Source organism: Lagenorhynchus albirostris, chromosome 21 (genome assembly GCF_949774975.1).
Source record: "Lagenorhynchus albirostris chromosome 21, mLagAlb1.1, whole genome shotgun sequence".
NCBI lineage: Eukaryota > Metazoa > Chordata > Mammalia > Artiodactyla > Delphinidae > Lagenorhynchus > Lagenorhynchus albirostris.
This window is the reverse complement of record NC_083115.1, coordinates 19,392,745-19,415,910: the sequence shown is the minus strand read 5'-3', so window position 1 is coordinate 19,415,910 and position 23,166 is coordinate 19,392,745. Positions and strand designations below refer to the sequence as shown.

At 35.0% G+C, this 23,166-nt stretch overlaps 1 long non-coding RNA gene across 1 annotated transcript in view; it reads right to left on the bottom strand.

Annotated features, from left to right (window-relative positions):
* LOC132512721 (uncharacterized) overlaps positions 1-19,929 on the bottom strand; it is a 122,793-nt gene extending 102,864 nt beyond the window's left edge. Inside the window, exon 1 of the long non-coding RNA XR_009538300.1 lies at positions 19,849-19,929. This is a non-coding gene — a long non-coding RNA (uncharacterized LOC132512721). The remainder of the gene's footprint in view (positions 1-19,848) is intronic.
* Positions 19,930-23,166: the final 3,237 nt, after the last annotated feature.

Below are 23,166 nucleotides of genomic sequence, written 5' to 3'. Positions count from 1 at the left end.
TTTCTCTTAGAGAAGTATATATCACTGTGCTGAAGCTGGTGCTGTTATGACCATGTGTAATAGTCATGAGAAGAAACGTGCAGCAGTTGAGAGGTGGGTCTAGATTAGTGCTTCTCAAGATTTTCTTATCCAAAGATTCATCTAGTGAATTTATTAAAAGGTGTTTTTTTTTTCTTTGCTCCTGGCTATCTGTGTATCAGCTAGATCCTTAGGTGATTTTTATAATCTGGCATTTTTGGAAATACTGCCCTAGAGAGTCACTAACAAAATTTTTAGTTCAGAGAAAGTGGTTGCTTTAGGGCTAGGAATGTGTCTAGTGAGGGCTTTAAGTTGTGCTTAAGCCGTGGTGGATCTGAGCTTGAGGGTTGAAAATGGTTAATGGAATGCATAGGATCTACAGTGTGAAAACAAGAAAGGAAGGAAAAGAGGAGAGAAAGAAAGAAAAAGAAGGGGTCAGTGAGCGATGGAGGGAAGAAGAGAGGAAGGGAGGAAGGAAAAGCTGGACTTAAATGGAAGAGGGATATTTAATAGTTATTGAATGTATGTACTAAATTTCAGAGGTACTGAAGGCAGAGTGAAAAACAAATTAAATATGATTCAAATCCACAGTAAACAAATTGGATCCCTGAACAATATTTTTCTTGTCCTCTGATGTCAGAAGGTGTTTGTGGAGTGGGAAAAGAAGACAGAACATTTGATTTCTACAAATCTAGAAAATTCAAGAAAGGCTTGATAGGAGGTGAACAGGAAACCAATTATGAAATACCCAAATCTTTACAATATCTTGCTGTTTTTTTTTTTTAAGTTAAAGACCTGCTGAGATACACATATACTTTATTTTGTCATAACATTGTTTCGGTAAACTTATAATTCAAATAATTTAAATTATCAAATAATAATTTCTATTTTCAGAGAGGCTAAACAGACTTTAAAGATGACCATATGTTCCAAGACTGACATGATTCTCAATTCAAGAGTATAAATAGCTTTTCTGAGTAGCTCTTAGAATGTCAGCCATATAAAACAATCAACAAGACACTTGTCTCTTAATATACAGTAAAATATACTTAGATAACGTTTCTGCAAGACAAAAAGTTGAAGATTTTTTATTCAACTTCATTGTTTACGAATAATACATCACAATACAATTTGTATAGTGTCACCAATACCAACTTTATAGTGAATTTCTCTCCTGAGATGATTCAATTTCAGGGAGAGATCAGTTACCCATATACATGTATTTTCTACATGATGCAATTTGCTGTGCATAAATAAGAAAGTATTATAATGATTCATTTTGTTTAATGAACTCAAAATGCAGCTAAATATATTATTAAGCATAATTATAAGACTTAGTTTTCAGGCTTTGTATGAGACGTTTTTAGATTAATATAATTTTATTATACATATTTTATTATAGTTTGACAGTGTATATCCTTAGGATATTTAATGTATAGTACTCATAGGCAAATAACAAAATAAATTCCCTAAAACAAAGCATCTTATTTAATGTCTTATCACTTATAAAATACTTGAATAGTTTTCCACAGGAAAATTCTTATTCTGGGTTTCTAGTATTTGTGAAGTTTCAAAGTCTTCCGAATCTCCTGGAAAGGTAGATAATAATGTTGGCTTAAGACAGTATCTGGAATCTTCTCAGATTCAAGTAGAAATGCTACAGAATTCACAATGAACTCCTTTTTTGTTAAGTCCTCACATTCAGTCTTACCATGGTAAAGCAAAGAGTTTCTAGAGATTTCTCTTGGTGAAATCTGAGCTTTGACCGCATTTCTAAGACACTGATGTATCTCAACCCATATATATCTTTGGAGGAAATGCCAAAGACAACATTTTGCATGGTTTCTTTCTTTCATTTACATACTAAAAAAATAATTGAGCAGCTATTATATAGTTTTTTTTTCCTTTTTTTTGTGTGTGCAAAATACTAGGAATAAAAAAATGATATGACATGATTACTGTCCTTCAGGAGCTCAGAGTGTCCTACAGAAAGACATACATTAAAAAAAAAAAATCCTAAAAAGAAGTAACTCCATTTTTCATACTAGAGATACAAATGAGGTAATATTTCCATTAAAACTTAAAGTTACAATAGATCCAAGCCCCTCAATCCTTTTCCTGCTTTGGGTTTTGCCCTCTGTAAATAGCTCTAAAGCAATCTAGAGATTTTTACAGTGGAGCTGGGCACCTTCAAATGTCATAGCTGTCAGGCCAGGCCTCTGTTATGTAGGGTTGGAGGTTGGGGAGCATATCAAAGGGAGGTGAATGGTGTCAACCTTACTTTTATTCTGTTCCTAGAAAACAGTTTGCTACCAGAGTGTTAAAACTTCCCAGGTCCTGCTTACTTGGTTCACAGACACGCAGGTTCCCTTGGGCACACCTCACGAGCATGTGTACATGCTTGTCACGGGCTGTGTCCAGTCCAGCGAGTCCCTCTGCCCCAGGTGCAGGGCTGGCTCAGGGGCCCGGATTTTTTCAATTCACCCTGTGTGGTGACTAATCTTTCATGGGCCTTCTTTCATTAAATAACCCCATAGAGATGCATTTGGAGTATACTCTCTAATACATGATAAAGAAAGGCAATGGGAAAAAGTATAAAATAGATGAATTTCCCTTCAGTCTTTTTCTGCCATCCCTTTGTACCGAAACCATTTCTGTTCTCACACTGCCCTTTAAAATGCTAGTTACACCATTTCTTTATTTTTATAGAGCACTTTGCAGTTTATGAAGCTAATCTGTATGTTCTTTCCTGAGTAAGAAACTAACACTTTGGTGTGAATTAGTTTAAGGCTTTATCCTTACTAGGTGCAGGGTGCAGATAAGTCAAAATGACGAATATTTTATGACAGTAACAATAGTTAATTTTTAAAAGCATTTACTATTGACCAGGTAGAGTCATAAGTAGGTTACATGTATTGTTTCATGTAATCTTTAACACTAAGGAGTAACTATCATCATTCTCTTTTACAGATGGGAAAATGAGGCAAACAGAGAGTAAACTGTGAGTGTAGGAGCAGAGCCCAAGCATTAATGCCAGGGCCTGTATACTCATCTCTGGACTACACTGCCTCCCTAGGTAAATTTTCAGGCATCTAGTATTTGTGTGAGGGCAATGGTATTGTGCAGAGGAATGATCAGGCCCCAGAACACACCATGTGGATGACTGCTTAATTCTAACACTAATCCTATGGGTGACATTCATCTCTATAATAGATTAAGGGAATAGGGCTGACTTATTGAGAGGTGTTCATTGTAATCTACCTAAAACCAACAAGAGACAGAGAACATAATGTCTTACAGTCACTTCAAGGTAAATTAACAAGCTAATAAAAACGTGTAGTCATTAAGATCCATTATTTCAACAGATTAGAAACTGGTAAAGGGCATAAAATACAAACTTGATATCTGAAAGCAGCATCAGATTATAAAGTTTTCCTCCTACAAAATGATGTAGATATTAGCAAAGTCCACTAGTTAGGAAAGAGTTTTCTTATTGTTAGCCTCATAGCTTATTCTAATACAATTAGACCCTTAATAATAGTTAAAGAAGGAACTAGCTTCTCAGACACAGGCGGCTGCAAACTAGCTAATTGGGTTCTGGGTCAGTGGGTCTTTTTCTACATGTTTACTGTATATAATAGTGTTTCTCTTGAGGAAAATGCATTGCAATACCTCACTGATTTATTGTCTTTCTACATATTGTTAATTCAAGGTCTTTGGCATTCAGTGAGGAAATTATGGTGCATCAGGGTACACAGAATATTCTACTTTCCAGAGAAAGGTCAGAAGAAAAAGAAAAGAGAGAATATAAATATAAAACCTTTAAGTCAAGACTAAATCCCAAAGTTATTTCTTGGAATCAAGACTAAATCCCAAAGTTATTTCTTGGTTTGTATAGCCATCAGTCAATACTAATCAATCGCAATTAGTCAGAAGAGAACTAAACCTTACAGCTGCTGAACAGATGGGGAAAAAAAAAAAATGAAGCCACCTTCCATGATCAGACAAACAAAACCACATGACCGTTTTCTTCTCATTGATTTTCCTCTTCATTAAGATGTGTTCATTTACTTTCTTTTATTTTGAAGATTCTGGTTAGAATCTTGAAACTAGAATTGTCTTCCATGCAGTATTTTGCTCATTATTATTCTTATACTGAGGTGAATTCCAGACTGGCTTGGGGAAATACTTGTTTATGCTCTTCTCCAAATGCAGATAACCCATAGACCTCTTTTTAGCTCATTCTAGTATTTCATATCCCAAGTACTTCAGGAAATATTTACTCTGATGACAGTATGGAGTATGAAATAAGTTTAACACATAACTCTTGCCTTCTCATTTGTTAAAATCAGGAGAACTGAAGCCAATACACAAGATAAATAGCAAACTTCATTAGGGTGTGAGTAGTCAAGAGTGTTCAGCCAAGAGGTAGAGCTTGCCTGTATTTATAAGACAGATAAAATTTAGATAGAGAAAAAAAACACAGATATTCCAATTAAGAGAATAGAAGAACACTAAAGCAGACTTGTGGAGGCTGGAATGTGCACTATGTGTTTGTGGGAACAAGTAGGACCATATTAATCAATTGGCATATTGTAGTTATGCTGAGAGAGGCTTCATTCCATTCCATTCATAAATGGAAAGTGTACACACTATATATGTAATATACACATTTAATATATATTTAGGTATATTTTATATATTATATATATTTTATATAAAATATGTATTATATATATATACACATATAATCTTTTAAATAAGCTTCGAGCTCCTTAAGTATAACAAGTGTATGTCTTGTGTCTAATAGATGTCCAGTAAAAATGGTTGGATAGATGAATGATTACACATCCACACACAGTTTGAAAAGCCAGATAAGACTAATATGTTGAGGCCCATGGCAGGCAAAAAACCTGAAATTTTATCTTAAAACCACAGAAAATAATTGAAAGTTTATCTTGAAGTCCAACTGAAATCTCCCTACTTTATTTTGCATCAGTTTAAACATGATCATAATCATTCATCTATTTAACCAATATAATTAAGGAGCTTAGAGCCTAATAAAAAGAAATACATATAGAAATATATAACATGGACAATAAGAGTAATGCTAAAGATATCCATAGGTAGAAAAATGGTGCTGCACTGAATTTAATCGGTATTGGGGGTGGCAAGGGATGAAGTGTGAGGAGTATTAGTTAGCCAGATGAAAGAGACAGAAGGCACAGAAGTTACAGAGGCAAGACTTGGTGTCTATGAAACTAGAAGGAGTTCGGTATCTTTATGTTGGACATAAAGTAGATAGGAAGAGGAATGAGATTCGGCTATAGAAGTAAACACAACCCAGATCATGGAAGCTTTTATACACCAGTTAATAGATGAACTTCTTCTTGTGGTCTGTGGACAGTCACCGAGAGGTTTCAAGAGGGGAGAATCATGGCAATTTGAGTGGTAGAGAAATAACTCTCAAGGCTAGTAAAAGAGGGAGGGACACGACTGGAAAGGGAACACGTAGCAGGAATAAGTACTGTCTCCACTAAGGCCATGATCTCCGTACAGCCACCACACACACCCTGACTTGACTGCTGTCTTTTCCCGGTACACTCTTCTCCCATATTTTCTTGGCTAACTCTTATACATTCTTTAAGTCTTTGCTCCAATATTACTTCATCAGTGAGGCTTACCCTGATAGTCCTCACCTCTACCTTTCTGATCCTCATTATCCTATTCTATTTATGTTAGTCTGTAGCACATACCAGCTTCTGGTAACTGATTGATTATACTTGTTTATTTTCTGTCTCCTCCAACTAGAATGTAAGCACCAGAAAGGTAGGGATTTTTTTTTTATGTTTTGTTATTCAAAATAAACTCAACTTTAGAAGAATGACTAGCATATGGTAAACACTCATTAAATATTTGCTGAATAAATAAAAGAGATAAAGGTGACAGGCTGGAGTTAGGAAATACTGAGAACTGATGAATTATTGGTAATGGAAGCATGAGCCCAGAACCCCTTCATTTTCTAACATAGGTGACCAGGTAGATGGTAATTTTACTAATAAAGAAAGAGACTGTTGGAAAAGGAACAGATTTAGAAAGAAGATGGTGAGTTCTGGTTTGGATATGTTGAATTTGAGATGCCTGTGGGATGTGCTGGTGAGATGTCCATCTGGAAGCTCAGAGGAGCAGCCTGGGCTAGTAAAGGAAGGTTAGGAATCTTCTGCACATAAGTGATCGGGAAGACAGTAGCATGGATGAGATTGCCCTTGGAGGATGGTGCACAAGGGGAGCTGTGGACCAAGGACCAAACTTTAATAAATATCACAAATAATAAAAGATTTATAGTGTCATAAGTAGTAGATGGGGAAGTATTATCTTTCTATGAGAAGATTTAAGGAGTAACTGGAGGTGGTGAGACGATGTTGGACAATCCCAAGAGGGGAGGCAGTTGATTCATTATTACAGTATCACAGAATGCCCTAGAGCTTAAATTAGTGCATAACCAATTATCCTGATGAATCAAAAAATATTTCCCCAACCCTACCCACATTGGGCTGTGCTTAGAATGAGCTTGGTAGTTTCCCCTATGTTTTTCCAAAGCTAACTTGCAAACCCTGAGATTCTTTATATTTGTCAAAAAGAATGAGAACCAAATTCCTAGGCTGCATTTATCACTAAATTATTTTGATTCTCAGCTAATTGATATTCAATTGGTGTATATCCCTAAAACTACTGGCACTCTGGGACCATGTAGCAGTGTTCTGGAACATTATATCCAAAGCTCCGTTGTCTTTAGAAATGGCTGGATTAATTTTATGAGGCTGAAAAGGTTACCTAGCGTTTAAGATAAAAAAGGAAAGTGTATTTTTTAGTTTTACAAAAGATTTAAAAAATAATTTATACTTTAGACCTAGTATTATCTTGTGATTTATATATGCATATATATGTTTGTATGTACCATGAATATTTCCTGAAAATCAAGAAGCATTATGAAATCATTTGATTCTTTTTGTTTTCTTCTGCATTCTTCTCCATTTTCAAAGGATTATTATGACATTCCACTAGATATGGTTTTGACGGGGTGAGTTACTGGATTCCCAAAAAAATAGCTATGTGTGAAATATTAGATTTGTCTTACTTCTAAAATAAGGACAGTGACCACTATCATCTGGAAGAGTGCCATTTCGAATGATTAAATTCTAGCAGACTGGAGAGAACAGGTGTATTTTAATTAAATTATTTTTCAATTTAATCTGACACAGTGTGTAGCAGAGTCTCTGGCTCGTTCTTCGATCTTTTCATGGAGGTGAGAAATTCTGAAAAAGGTAGGTCTGATACTCAATATTTTCTTATCTAAAAAATGGAAACATACAGAGAGAGTTTAAACCTAGACCTATTTGTGTATTAAGGGATATGCAAAGGAAGATTTGAATTACTCAGAGCAACTTTTAGATTTAATAACTACTAATATCCTTGAGAGCCTGTTTTTAAGAGTAGACGACACTGGATGTTTAATAGTAAAGGGGTCACATGGTACAGTGCCATCCTGAGAAATTTTATTATCCCCAAACAGGGAAACTGAGTTTGAGACTCTGTGGGTCTCGAGAAGCAGAAAACATTACAGTGTTGGGGACACATGTATATGAATGCTATAAGAGGTTGAAAAGCCACTTGGCTAAAAGTGAAAGTTATGATCTATATAAATAAAATTCTCTATTTAGTCCAGGAATGACCACATCTGGAAGAGAGTGTTGGGAAAGGTAAAGTAGAACACAATGCAAGGGGAAGGGAATGAGAGGGTAGGACAGACTCGTTGGGCACCCAGACCAACCACTCACCATGAGTTATTGTCTCATCTAAGAGTCAAAATGAGGCATGAGCTCAATACTGCAGCTTCACAGGGCAGCTGGAACCATGGCATCGTAAAGACTATGTTGTCACTTTCTCTGACAAGAATCTCCTGTTGAGGCAGCTAGGAGGCTGGGGAAACTTCTTAGTACTCCACTTCCCAAGAGCCTTGGGGGACCTTTTGTCATACATATGAAGGCCCATGTACACTTCCCATCAGTCCATTATTACTGGTAGTAAATACCACTCATCACAAGTAAGATGATTAAACTGCTGAAAGTTGTACATATAAAGTTACAGCTGGGTACTGCTTTAGTCGCAGTTAAATAAGCAATATGCTACACTACTAGATGTAAGGAATGAATAGGTTGGAAGGGGGAAAATAGCAAATTTCCATCACGCCTCTTTCTGATATGTATTTTCTGAGACCATGTTATAGGAAAATGGATGGTCTCTAAAAGTAGAGATTAAAAGTTAGAAAAGGCAGTGATGGGCAGGTAGTTTAATAGAAGCCTAAGGTCTGCTTGAACAAAGAAAGAAGAAAGTGAAGCAGTTACTCTTTTCTTGCTGAGTCAGTGAAAAGAAAAAGGGAAATCCATGTTACAGAAAAGACTGAAAAAGAATCTCATAAAAATGTTTCTCAAATACCCACCTAGATTGTTGTGCTTTTTAACCTGAGAAGAAGCTGAAATACCAAAGAGAGGTCAGAATTCTGCTGAGACATATTTGAGTGGTTGAGGTTTGGCTTATTGGGGTTGCACAAATTCTTCTGCTTAGGAACTTTTAAGAATGTTTATAGATAATAACAGTCACTCACCAGAGTATAAGCTTGTCAACTCTGCCTACCATCAGCAAATGCTTTCATGATTGCACTGTTATTTTAGTCTCAGCCATTTTGCTGTCTCAGGCCATGGCTTTCAAATTTTTTTACCACGACCTACAGTAAGAGATATATTTTACATCTTGACACATAAATACAGAAATATGTAATTTAAGTGAAAGAATCACTAGATAATACCACATGGGAGGTACTTTGATATTTCCTTTTTTGCTGTTCTGTTTTATTTAATTTTATTTCTGATTATAATTCACTGATGTTTACTCATGGACAAGTTATAGGCTGTATGGGATCTGCAGTGTGAAACACACTGGCTTTTTCTTTTTAATTGAAGCAGGTTTGGCTTATAATCTTATTTCTTACAAATAAAACAATACAATGCAAATATATTTTAGAGACATTAAAAAATAAGAAGCATATAAAACAGCGATATCTTTCTGATGAACCTTAATTAAAGATTAAGATGTACCTTTGATCACTTGTACCATGGATCGCTTAGGTGGGTCCCATTGGACTCATGAACAAGTGGATTTATCAACCACCTGATGGATGACACTGTACGTCTAGATTATTAAGAGGAAGTGTCAGTCCAAATGAAGATCTATTATATTGTATTATTTTGGTCTGTTTTTACTCCTTGTTTATGTATTAATATATAATATTAAAATTTCAATTACAATTTTCCTTATTTATCCCAATTTTACTTGAGAAGGCAAGTTATATTTGCAAACCACTTCACTTCTGAGTACATTAATATAACCAGAGGTTTACTTAGAAATAAGAGTTAATTCTGGAAGTTACTACAGCTTTATCTTTAATCTCTGAAGCCACTTTTTTTTAGCATGCCTATATCTGAGACATAGGAAAATATTTCCAGATAATTTTTTATGTTTCAGTTTTTATTATATTAGATATATTTTTTCCAAGTGTGTAAAACATCCTGAGGATGAAATCAAAGCAGTTATTTGCATAAATCTAGAAAATACATTTAGTTAGTGATGGCAACTGAAGAAGAAATTGTGATGGGGTTAAGTTTTTCATAAGTTTTTTTTTCCTTTTCCCTGGGTATAAATAGTCTTAATGGTTTGGTCCAGTTGCTTGAATTTGATTTATGCTGAAATAACAGTTGGGGGTCAAAACAAAGTTTAGTTCAAATTCCATACAGTGGGGAATTCCCTAAGTATAACCAGATTTACAATTCCTTCTCACATGCAAAACAACCATTATGGCTTAGAAGAAATAGAAATTACAGGCTAATAAGGATATGGACATGGAGCAATTTACTAAAGAATCCAAGAGTATTTATCATTTCTTTCTAAAACTGATTAAGAATGAATCCAGATATTCCATATATATGTGTTAGCATACAGTATTTGGTTTTCTCTTTCTGACTTACTTCACTCTGTATGACAGTCTCTAGGTCCATCCACCTCACTACAAATAACTCAATTTTGTTTCTTTTTATGGCTCAGTAATAATGTTCTAAATGAAAGTTTTGATTAAATTATTTCGTTGATAAACAGTTAAGCATGATTAAAGTGAACCAGAGTTTGGAGAAAGGGAAAAGAATAAATTATTAAAAGAAAGCAACCAATTTTGGATAAAACTGGTTATTAGAGAAAACAAGGACAGGAGATTAGGATGAAATGGGATGGAATGGAAGAAAGGAAAATCAGAGAATACCTAACCTCAGAATATAGCTAGAAAGTAAGCCTTGCATGAAATAATTCTACTGTGTGTTCTGGTTTTACAATTAAAGAAGGATAATTCTATGGAATTTGCATGTTATTCTTGAGACTATTTCAAGGTTTTTCTCCAAATGCATTGTGTATTAGCTGATGAATATCTCATTTTTGAGCTATCTATGATTTAATTAGGTTTCTCAAGTCACTGGTTGTCTCTGTTTTCTTTGCACTTAAAATGATATCCAACTCAAAAAAGAGAAGATGGGGCAAGAATCAGCATCTCTAAAAATAACTGCCTTTCCTCGGATCATGTTCCTCAAGCTTTTGGCTTAAGGCTGAAGTCAAATGTTTGACCTACATCAAATCAAATTAAGCATTTAATTTTGGATATATTTGTACATACATTGCCAATGGCAAATTAAAGTTTATGAAATAGAAAACAGCCAAAGGTAAATAAAATCAAAGAGAAATTTGTACCTTGACATTTTCAGTGAACTTTAGAAAAATTCAAAAAATTTAAATAGTATATAAAGTTTTGTCTTCAAAAGAAAGAGAAAATTAACAAGAGAATTAGGAAGAAGTGCATTAGCTGGATGAATGATGAACAGAGCTATATGACTACATATTTCTCAGGCTGCATATAAAAATGAAGTTAAAGTAGCTTCCCCCATTACCAACATCCCCCATTAGAGCAGTACATTTGCTATAATTGATGAAACTACATTGGCACATCATTATCACCCAAAGTCTATAGTTTACATTAGGGTTCACTCTTGGTGTTTTATGTTCCATCGGTTTGTGCAAATGCATGACATGTATTCATCATTATAGTGTCATACAAAGTATTTTCACTGCTCTAAAAAAATCCTCTGTGCTCCACCTATTCATCCTTTCCCACTATAATGGCTGGTAGCTACTGATCTTTTTATTGTCTCCTTAGTTCTGCCTTTTCCATAGTGTCCTATACCTGGAATTGTACAGTATACAGCCTTTTCAAATTGGCTTCTTTCACTTGGTAATATGCACTTAAGTTTCCTCATGTCTTTTCATGGGTTAATAGCTCATGTCTTTTTAGCACTAAATAATATCCACTTGTCTGGATGTATCACAGTTTATTTATCCATTCTCCTACTGAAGGGCATCTTGGTTGCTTCCCAGTTTTGGCAATTATGAATAAAGCTGTTTTAAACATCCATGTGCAGGTGTTTAGTGGAAACAAGTTTTCAACTCCTTTGGATAAATACCAAGAAGCATGATTACTGGTCCATATAATAAGAGCATAATTAGTTTCTTAAGAAATCACCAAACTGTCTTCCAAAGTGGCTGTACCATTTCACACTCCCCCCAGCAAAGAATGAGAGTTCCTGTGCTGCACATCCTCATCAGCATCGGTGTTGTCAGTGTTTTGGACTTTGGGTCGTTTCATAGGTTTGTAGTGGTATATCACTGTTACTTTAAGTTGCATTTCCCGGATGACACATGATGTGGAGCATCATTTCTTATGCTTATTTGTCACCATCTGTATATCTTCTTTGGTGAGGTGTCTGTTAAGGTCTTTGGTTCATTTTTTCATTGGGTTGTTCGTTTTCTTCTTGTTGAGTTTTAAGAGTTCTTTGCATATTTTGGATAACAGTCCTTTATCAGATGTGTCTTGCAAATATTTTCTCCCGGTCTGTGGTTTGTCTTCTAATTCTCCTGACATTGTCTTTTTCAGTGCAGAAGTTTTAAATTTTCATGAGGTAGTTTATCAATTATTTCCTTAACGGATTATGACTTTGGAGTTGTATCTGAAAAGTCATCGCCATAATTAAGTCATGTGGGTTTATCCTATGCCATTTTCTAGGAGTTTTATGGTTTTGCATTTTACATTTACGTCTACGATGCACTTTGAGTTAATTTTCGTAAAGTGTGTAAGGTCTTTTTCTAGATTTATTTATGTATTTATTTTTGTATGTAGATGTTCAGTTGTTCTCCACTTAGAATTTTGAAGCCTTCAAATACAGAATGTTTAGCAAGAACTTTAATATATTTAAATGCTTCTGTCGCTATTTTATGCTGGATTTTTTTCCATAGTGACTAAATTTGTCAGAAAGTCACTAACTGTTTCATAAATGGAAAGCAGAGCTTCCAAAAGTTCATTGATGAGCTTGACACACATTTTGTCTCATTTTCAAAGAAATGAACAAAGGCTACAAGAAGCATCTTACTTTTTTCTGTAAAAAAGCAGAATAAGCTATCATCTTTTCTCTTGTTACTTAATATAGTAAATATCTTTCTAGTGGCACTGGAAAAGATATGATTTAGTCATGGAGTTTCAAATGATGTTTTATCCAGTTAAAATCATTTAAATACGAATCCTATATGTATTCTATCAAAGTGCATGGCTACAAAAAATAAAGCCAAGTATTTTCACTAACATTTTCAAATAAAGAGAAAATCCTAACTGTATAATTCACCCCAGATTCTAATTTTGTACCCCGAAGTACATCATAATTTCTTCCTTACTATTACTATATGTAGTTGTGTTAAACCATTTCTAGGCATTAGATTTATCTTTAACGTTAGAGAAAGCAATACATGTTACTTATGAAAACATTTTCCACGCAGTATTAAATATAGCAGGTGTACAAACTGGTGTGTCACTTCCATCCGGCTCTACTTCTGCTCCCCCCCAATCCCACCAGCTTCCCAACAGAATTTCCATGATGTAGCTTATTAGAAATTTTAATTGGTATGCAATTAATTAAAAGGTTAATTTGGGCACAAATGACATCTTTACAATGTTGAATCTTTCTCCCTCTATGGACAAGGTATAGCTTTCCATTTATTTGAGTCTCATTTTATGTCTGTCAGTACAGTTTTATAATTTTTTGATATAAATTTCAAGAACTTAAAATCATTGCATTATCATCTCTAGATATTTTCTACTTGTGACCTTGATGAGATTTCATTGTGAACTATAGAAAAAGAGATACTTATTATCAAGAACTGTAATGAGTCTGAGAGTTTACCCTGCTTACAAGGTAATAATTTAGGCTGCTTCAGTTTCTTGAACGCTGCTGGACATGAGGCTCTTGGTCAGAGACCAAGAACAGTTTATTACTCGCAGCAAGAGCCAGAGCCTCAACACTTCACTCTAGTTCCCTGAAATCTAATTTCCACAGGGTGCTGTGAAGAGGGCCAGGTGACACCTGTGTACGCAATTGATTGCATTTCAGGAAAAAAATGAGATTTGGAAACCCCTACTTCTTATTGCAGGGCATTAAGCATTTCTGTTGTTTGCTCTGGAAGGAGGCATTCTCCTTTCAAGACTGTAAACAAACCTCTCCTTTGCTTGGAGGGAGTTGTTACCTCTGTCTTTCAAGGCTATACAGGCTAGACAAATATATCCTTGAAGAGATTTTCCAGAATGAAGTGCGAGGTAGTATCTTGTACGATGTTCAGAAATGTGAGTTTAAGTAAAATTTTCTAAATCATGCCACAGAATCATGATATACTAAAACTTTTAGTGTGTATTTTCCATGTGTGAAAAGATTTTTTTTTCTATGTAGAAGTGGATTGTGCAGGCAGGTGTATATTAACCAGATGAAGCGAGGAACTGAGGAATCTTGGTAAAGCAGGAATATTTGTCTTTCGTTTACTTCTAAATCCCTACTATCTATTAAAGTGCCTGACATATAGTAAGCACTCAAATATATCTGTTGCATAAACACATGAATCAAACAAACTATTCATTGTTTTTATCTTCCTGATTCCTCCCTTTTTACCTTTAAAATGTTTGTTTTCAGAAAAAAACAAAGGATTTTCTTTGAATTACTTGTAAGTTTGGAGGGAAAAAAAAGCTTTTCCAATGACCCAAGGCTCAGGGTGTCTTTCACGACTTCATTATAAACACATACACACATGTACACACAAAAAACATAATGAAGGGTGTTTAACCAGAACAATCAAAGCTGGAATGAGTATCTAACATATCATTGTAACACCATAATCTTATAGCCTGTAATTACTGAATAAAGTGATCTTTGTCAAACAAAAATTTATCATCTCATTGCTTTACTGAAACTTTTAGAGGGATGTTTATCTTTAGGATAATTTTAAAAATCTAGGTCATGCGATTCATGATCTAGCTTCTGATGCCACTTTGATAAACAGTCTATGATAAACTTTTCTAAACTACTTTTCTTTCCTTGAATATGTGCTTTTTCTCTCTAACTCTCTGTCTAGCTCTTTCTTCTTTGTCTTGTTTCTCTCTTGTTTCTGTGCCTTTATACCTAATATTCCATGTATTTAAATCATTTGTCCTAAAATAATATTAAATGTCAATGCTGATTTGAAATCTCCCTTGAATCCTAACTAGAATGAGAGGGTCCTGCCTATGTATTTTTCAGTCTCCAAGTTTATACAATATAATCATTGATCTGTTTTGTCCAAATCCTTTCTGGAGTGTGAATCACTTGCTTTGTCTTTTAGCATTTATTCTAATGCTTAGAATAGCATTTGAGAGCCCTGGGTGCTCACTGGTCGTGACACCTATCACTCCAAGAGCCTTACTTGGATTGGACAACGGATGTTCACAATTATTTTCACCTCAACTCAAGAGACTGACACCTTACAAGCAGTTATCATTTTACTTATTATTTATTGAACATCATCAATAAAAGAGGGGGTTGAAGGTTAGGGAGGTAGACCTCCCTAACCTTACCTCCCTAACCATGGGTAAGACATGAAAGAGGGCAGAGAATTATGCTGCATGTTTCATAGCATTGCAGTATAAAACATCTATCTGATGTAGTGAGAATGAGTAGGTGATTGCTTTTTTAAAAAGCTCAGTTAAAGTGAGAATTAAAAAATTTAGAGCTAAGAAATCTGATTTGAATTTAGGACATAAGATTGTATATTTATTCTTTATTTTTGCTTTAGGGCCAAGAATTTTCTTCTGAGTACAGGTTTGTTGAAAAAAGTGCTGTGTGATTTTACTAAATAAAACACAGCCACAGTGTATCAACCAAAATATTTCTGATTTTTAAAAGAAGAATGAGAATTTAAAAGTACTTATAGCAATTTAGGTAAAGAAAAAATTCCTTTATTTTTAATGATTTCCCTCCATACTAATTCCTCATTCTGGCCTGGAATTCCATCAAAAATATGTCTGTTTCAAACTTTTGGTTCTTAGGGGGTTATGGGTGGGGGAGGATAAACTGGGAGATTGGGATTGACATATACACACTACTATATATAAAATAGGCAACTAATAAGCACCTACTGGATAGCACAGGGAACTCTACTCAGTACTCTGTAATGGCCTATATGGGAAAAGAACCTAAAAAAGAGTGGATATATGTATATGTATAACTAATTCATTTTGCTGTACACCTGAAGCTAACAATAACATTGTAAATCAACTATACTCCAATAAAAAATAATTCTAAAGTAAAATATGTTCTTAAAAATATGTTTGTTTCACCTTGATAGTGTTTACAAAGCACTCAATGTAGTTTTAAATACAAATATCCCTCTTCACATTCATATCCCATTAATTTATACACTAAGTGTACAATTATATATAATAATAAATACAGAGCATAAACAGGCTTGGGAACATAACCAATTTACACTAACAATGCACCGACACAATATGCTGTTCATTAACTTTGTCATCTCAACTTCAGTAGGGGAAGGAGAAAGAGAAAATACTATTTTTTAGTAAGCAAAACCAACTGTCTCATCATGATGATCGTTAAAACAGCTTTCTTCATTGATAAAACTGAAAGAAGACCATAATGCCCGGTCAATTACATTGTCCTATTCTCGAGTATGTGCTTTGCCCCTAATAATTTATACTTAGATATAAGTATTTTGGTTATTTTAAGTTTTTTGTTATTATAATGTTGAAAATAATTAGTGGCTTACCATGTTTTCTCTAAGATCTTATGGTAACAAGCACTTTTTCCCTCTATATTAAGCTTATTAAATTTGCTTTAATTGAAATTTCACACACACACACATATATATATATATATATAGAAGCTGCATTATTTCATCATCACAAGATTCAACACTGAATGAAGAAATACATAATACTGGTTAAAATTTGTAAATGATAATAGCTATCATTTATTATTGAGCCCCAGATATTTAAAAGTATTATTTCTAATCTATCCAGCAAATCTGCAGGAGGGATGTAAGTACTCTTATTTTGTAGGTGAAAAAAGTGGGCAACAATTTAGTTAAATAATTTAAGTGGATCACATAGGTAGCTGTTTGCAAATGCTGTTTTGAATCTAAATTCTGTGTTCTATATTTTCTGCTAAACATGACCGCCTTTTGAAAAGACTTTTAAGCAGAAATTTAGAGGAAAACAAATGAAACAAATCAGAAAATATCAAGGCAAACAAATTAAATGAGATTATATTGGAAATAACTGAACACATCGTGGAGACTTCTGCTTCTCCCCATGAAAAATTAACAACTATAGGAATTGCTGAGAGTAAATGACTAGACACCTGGAAAAAAAGATATGAAACTGCTTTCACTGCATTCTTCAAACTTTGAGAAGTTGTGTTTTCCTTTTCTTTTAGTTCAAAAAAAATTTTTTTTAATTTCATTGAGACTTTTTCTGTAACCTTTGTGTTACTTAGAAATATACTGTTTTGTCTCCAAGTATTTGAGAGTTTTCTAGCTATCTTTCTGCTATTGATTTCTAGTTTAATCCTATTATAGTCTGAGAGCAGACAATGTATGATTTCTATTCTTGCAAAGTTGTTAAGGTGTATTTTTTGACCCAGGATGTGGCCTATTTTGGTGAATGTTCCCTGTGAGAGTGAGAAGAATGTTCTGATTTTCTGTGTACTGGACTGTCCGTTTCTCAGAGGGCTGTCGTAGTCTCCAACTGTAATACTGGATTCATCTAGTTTTCCTTTATCTATCTATCTATTGGTCTCACATATTTGGACACTTTCCTGTTAGGTGCACACACAATAACAATTGCTAGTCTTCTTGGAGAACTGACCCCTTTTACCATTACATAACCTCCCTCTTTATCCCTAATAACTTTCCTTGCTCTGAAGAAATTAATACAGCTACTGTTGCTTTCTTTTGATTAGTGTTAGCATGGTATCTCTTTCCCCATCCATTTACTTTTAATCTATATGTGTCTTTATATTTAATGTGGGATTTTGTAGATAACATATAGTTGGCTCTGGTCTTTTTTTTTTAATCCAGTTGATTAATCTCTGTTTTTTAATTGGTGTCTTTAGATTTGACATTTAAAGTGACTGTTGATATAGTTGGATTGATATCCATCATATTTGTTACTCTTTTTTATCTGTTGCCCTTGTTCTTTCTTCCTATTTTTGTCTTCCACTCTTTTTCTGCCTTTTATGGTTTTAACTGGGTATTTTCTATGATTCTATTTCCTTTCCTTTCATAATTCCATACAAATTATACTTCTTATTTTTACATTTTTCAGTGGTTGCCCTAGAGTTTACAGTGTATTTTACAACTAACTCAAGTCTACTTTCAAATAACCCTATTAACACTTCAAAAATTGTACAAATGCCTTATAGTAACAAAGTGTTCCTAATTCCTCTCTCTTGTCCTTTTATCGATGTCATTCATTTTATTTATACTTAAGTGTATATATATGTATTATATATATATAACTGCATAGATTGTTGCAATTATTCTTCTTAAGAAACTGTTATCTTAGATCAATTAAGAATAAGACAAGCAAAAGTTTTTATTTTACCTTTACTTATTCTTTCTCCAGTGCTCTTTCTTTCTTTATGTAGACCTGAGTTTCTGACCTATGTCATTTTTCTTCTCTCTCAAGAACTTGTTTTACATTTCTTACAGAGCAGATCACTGGCAACAAATTTTCTGTTTTTGTTTATCTGAGAAAGCTTTTCTTTCTCCTTCACTTTTGAAAGATAATTTCACAGGGTACAGAATTCTAGGTTGGTGATTTTCTTCTCTCAGCACTTTAAACATTTCACTCCACTTTCTTCTTGCTTGCATGGTTTCTGAGAAATCAGAAGTAACTGTTTTATTTGCTCCTTTATAAGTAAGGTGTTTTTGTCCTCTGGCTTCTGGTACAGTTCCCAGAGATAAAGCTCACAAAAATGCAGGGCTCCTCCTGTGACTGGCTCCCCTGGAGGTTTTCATTTTCAGACTTGTCCACACTGAGCCCCCAGCCATACTTTAATTACAATGTAGTCTTTCTACCTGGGGAGGGGTTCTCACTCAAGTTTCTGTTCAGCAGTTTCTGCTCATGTTGGGGTTCTCTGTGTCTGCCTGTCTGTCTCTCCAATTTTGGGGGCAGTGATTTGCCCTCTGGCCTCAAGTCTCTGACAGATCTTAGAAGAGCTGCTGATTTTTCAGTTCATTCAGTTTTTTGCTTGTTAGTCTGGAGTGATGACTTCTGAGCTCCCTACATGCCAAACCAGAAACTTAAAGTTATGTGTGTTGTTTTAAGTTGCTAAATGTGTGGTAATATTGTTTTGCAGCAACAGATAAATTATTAACAAATTAAAACACAAACATATGACTATCTTAATAGTTATAGTAAAAGGAACAACAAAATTAAAAACTACTTTCTGTTAAAAACTCTCTACAAGCTAGCAATAGAAGGGAATTTTCTCAGTGTGTAAAGGGAATTTACAAAAATCCTGTGGTTCAGAAACGAGGCGAGTATGTTTTCCCTCTCCATTTCTATTCAACATTATATTGAAAGTTATGACCATTGTATAAAAGCAAGAAAAAATGAAATGCCTGTCAACAAAAAAGAAAGAGAAATAAACCCTGTCTTACAAAAGGAAAAAAAGTTTTTTTTTTTAACTTTGTAGATTTCTAAGCAAATGGGTAAAATTTCTCACTAAATTGCTCATTTTCAGCCTAGGCAGAGGCATACATAGATATATCTTATTTATCTCCAGAGTAGAGAAACCAGCAATGAAAGTTATTAGTCCAACAAAAGGAACCAAGATAACCAGTATGTGAACTCATGGGATGATAGGAAAAATAGACCTAGCTAAGATAAGAACAAGGATTTGACTCACTTCATAATAATCCAGGGTGGAATTTTAGAAAGAATATTCTCTTTAAATATCTGAACACACATAAGCCCTGCTCCCTTTCAACCCTCATAAAAAGCAAACAAAAAAGCAAACAGAAAACACCAAAACCAGTTGAGAAACTCAGTGTAGACACAAACATTTCCAAATCAATTCCAGACAAAGCTCAATTTATAAAAATATGTAAAATGTGACATAGAATTATATTCTCATGATGAATTAGAATTGTTTTCTTCCCCTTCATGATTCTTGTCAAGATACAAAAGGACTGTAAAGAATGTGAATGTGGAAATAAACATTTTCTCTTTTCCTTGGCAGCATCCTCTGACTGATAATCCAATTAGAAGGAAAAGGAAGAAAGGAAAGGATGAAGTTTTTTACTTACTCTTGATAAAAACAGCAGGAAGGAGATTGGCATCAGGGAAGATAAGTTTGGACTTAACAAGCTGATGCTCACTGCTATAATTACCTACTGTGTCTATTTTTGATCCTGCCTACTTTGAGATACTTGATATCATAATGAATTGTTGATTGTGTTTACGAACATTTCCAAGGTGCTCATTTACTACTTCTTTTCACTTGGAAATGCTGTTTTGTGTACTGAAATAGCTTGACCAGCTGAAAATAATTCTGTATCATTTCAATTTAATAGAGATAGACTTTGCCTAAACTCAGTTCTATAGAGGTTTGTTGCAACTTGCAAAACCATATCCTGGAGAAGAGGGAAAAAAATCCATATTGTGTATATAATTCCCTTCAAGCACATACTATCCTGATACATTTGTTACTAGAAACAACTTTATGATTTGTGATTGGTAACCACATTTTGAAAGAAAAATGATTATCCCCCGAAAATTAGCAATAAATTTTTACCCTAAAAACCATAAAAAGCTTTGCAAACAATATATCAAACTCTGTAATATCTTCTTAATAGAAATATACTGAAAAAACTAAAAATGAATTTGTACTCAAGAAGTTTTTGTCCTATTCTCTCCTAAGAAAGCCCAAAATTGAGCAGAATAGGCAAGGTTCCAGGACTATTATTAAGCAACTATTACGAAGCAATTATTACCTTAGATGAACCTCTCAATAAATAACCTTTTTTTTTTGGTACGCGGGCCTCTCACTGTTGCGGCCTCTCCTGTTGTGGAGCACAGGCTCCAGACGCGCAGGCTCAGCAGCCATGGCTCACGGGCCCAGCCGCTCCGTGGCATGTGGGATCCTCCCGGACCAGGGCACGAACCCGTGTCCCCTGCATCGGCAGGCGGACTCTCAACCACTGCGCCACCAGGGAAGCCCTGGAAGATGCAATTTGAGAAACAGCTAAGGGCCAGTTCATACAAGGCCTTAGAAAACCAAAATACACCTGAAAAAAGAAGGAAAATAGAGTGCAACCAAGCTCCCATGTATAATTACTCCAAGTTGATTCATCTTAACATTAATTTTATACAATTTTAATGAATATTATGTATAAAGAAGAGGTACAAGGTCAAACAGATTTAGGAAATACTGGGTTGAAAAATATTAAGCATGTTTCTTTGCTGTACAACTTTTTAAAACATTTTATAATCTGATTTGTTTTATATCTAAGACAGATTTTTCACATTTATTGTCCTTGGCCCAAACACCATAAAAAGATCTGCATCAAGAAAGATAAGTAGCTTAAAAAAAAAAAAAAGATAAGTAGCTGACACAAAAACTAGATCTGCAGATCTGCAGTTTAGTCTTTCTGTTATTCATCACTTGTCAAAGGAATATACAGAGACAATAGCATTTAGGAAATGAATTAGAGTATCTGCAGAGAAGTTTTTTAAGGACATTCAGCCTTTAGAAGGGCTGGCTTCCCAAGTAAAACAATTCAACAGTTATTTAGTTCTTCAAATGTTTCTTCTGCCACGTTCTCCCTTCTCCTGTGTTTTCAATTACACAAAATTTAGACTGTATGGTATTGTACCACAGCTCTTGGATGTTCTTTCAGTTTAGGTAATTTCTATAGGTTTCTCAAGTTCACTAACATTTTCTTCACCTTTCTGGAGTCTACTAACAATCCCCTCAAAGGCAATCTTCATCTCTGATGAAGTTGTAGTTTTCATTTCTATTATTTCCATTTGATTTTTACTAAAAGTTTTCCTCTCTATGCTAAAATTACCATCTGGTCTTGCATGCTGTCTACTTTTCCCATTAGAGCCTTTAACATACTAATCATGGTTATTAAATTCCTTGTCAGATGTTCCAAGACTTGTGGCGTATCTGTCTGGTTTGGATGATTGCTTACTTCCTTGAGAGTGTTGTTTTGTTTTGCCTTTTTGTATGCTTTCCAGTTTTTGTTGTTGAAAGCCAGACACCTCTTTTAGAACTGTAGAGACTGAGGTAAACATTTTTCACACTTGCAAATGGGCATGCCTTTATTTCTGGTAGAGTTGAGCTAATCTAATTAGGCATTGAGCTGGTTTGAGGTTTGTTATGCTATGGCCACCCTCGGGGCACCACAGTTTTAAACTTCCTCTAGAAATATGTTGTGTTTAGGGTGTGAGCTGGTTTGCCAGTAGGCTTTGTTACAATGTCCTCCCCACCCTCTAGCTTTCAGTTCTTCCTGGTGAGCTCTGCCTAAGAGAGGGTCTATCTCTTGCCTATAAGTTACATGTGACCTGCTGATCTGGCAATGAATGTATGTGTGCTGTGGGGATTGTAGGGGGTGCAACCTCTGGTGTTCTGAAAAAGCCTTAGTTTTAGGCAGACACCATTCTCTTAAATCCTAGGGTATTCAGACTTCTCAGTGCACTGCCCCTCCTGCAACTGCAGCTGTAGGCCTGGATCCTCATGTATCTATCCCTTCCTCCACTCCCCTCCCTCACCCCACACACAGATAAAGGAATTTGTTCCACAAGGGAGTTAGTGGAGAAGGATCCTGGTGAAATTCTTCACTTCTCCTTCAGTGGCTACTGTTTTCCTCCCCCAGTTCTACACAAAGGAGACTCTTAGGATTCTCTCATTATTTCTCTGAGTGCCTAGTAGGATTCATGTAGAAAAGTTTCGCAAGAAGTTGTGGACTCCCTCTGTATCTGGGGCCCCAGGGTCTTCACTCTATCTTGGCAGGGTCTCCACCAATTTGCCAGTCACCTTAGCTGAGCTCTTCTTACTGGCTGCATCTTGCCCTGGTAGGGCAGTGCTGGCATTCCATCTTCTCCCTGCTGGTGCCTCTCTCTCTTTAGATTTTGAGCCAGCTCTCTGGTGCATTCCAGAAGAGTTGCTGTTTATCTACTTTTGAAACTTTATGATTATTGTTGTAAGGTTGAAGCTACACTCATTTTTCAGCTCTCTGCATGCTAATGTGGAAACCAGTAAAAAGGTGAGAAAGAAAAATTGCCAAGGATACTGAGGCTATACCTAGTTTATTCATCATGGAAAAACAAGAGTTTTCTCATATCATATGTATCGTATCTATCATATCTGCAAGTGTCATAATATAATCAATATTACAACAATATTATAACAGTCAGGGATAAAACCATTTTCTTTATACAGTCAGCAATTTACAGGATTGTGACCCAAGGCCTCACTGATTTTGTGGACTAGAGCTAGACAGAGTGACTGTTTTTGCCTGCTTGCTTATCTCAGGGTGCACAGTAAGTCCCCCTTGTGCCAGCTGTGGACTATGGATGTGCACACTTACTTGTAATTAATGCAGGGGGCGGTGCTCCTA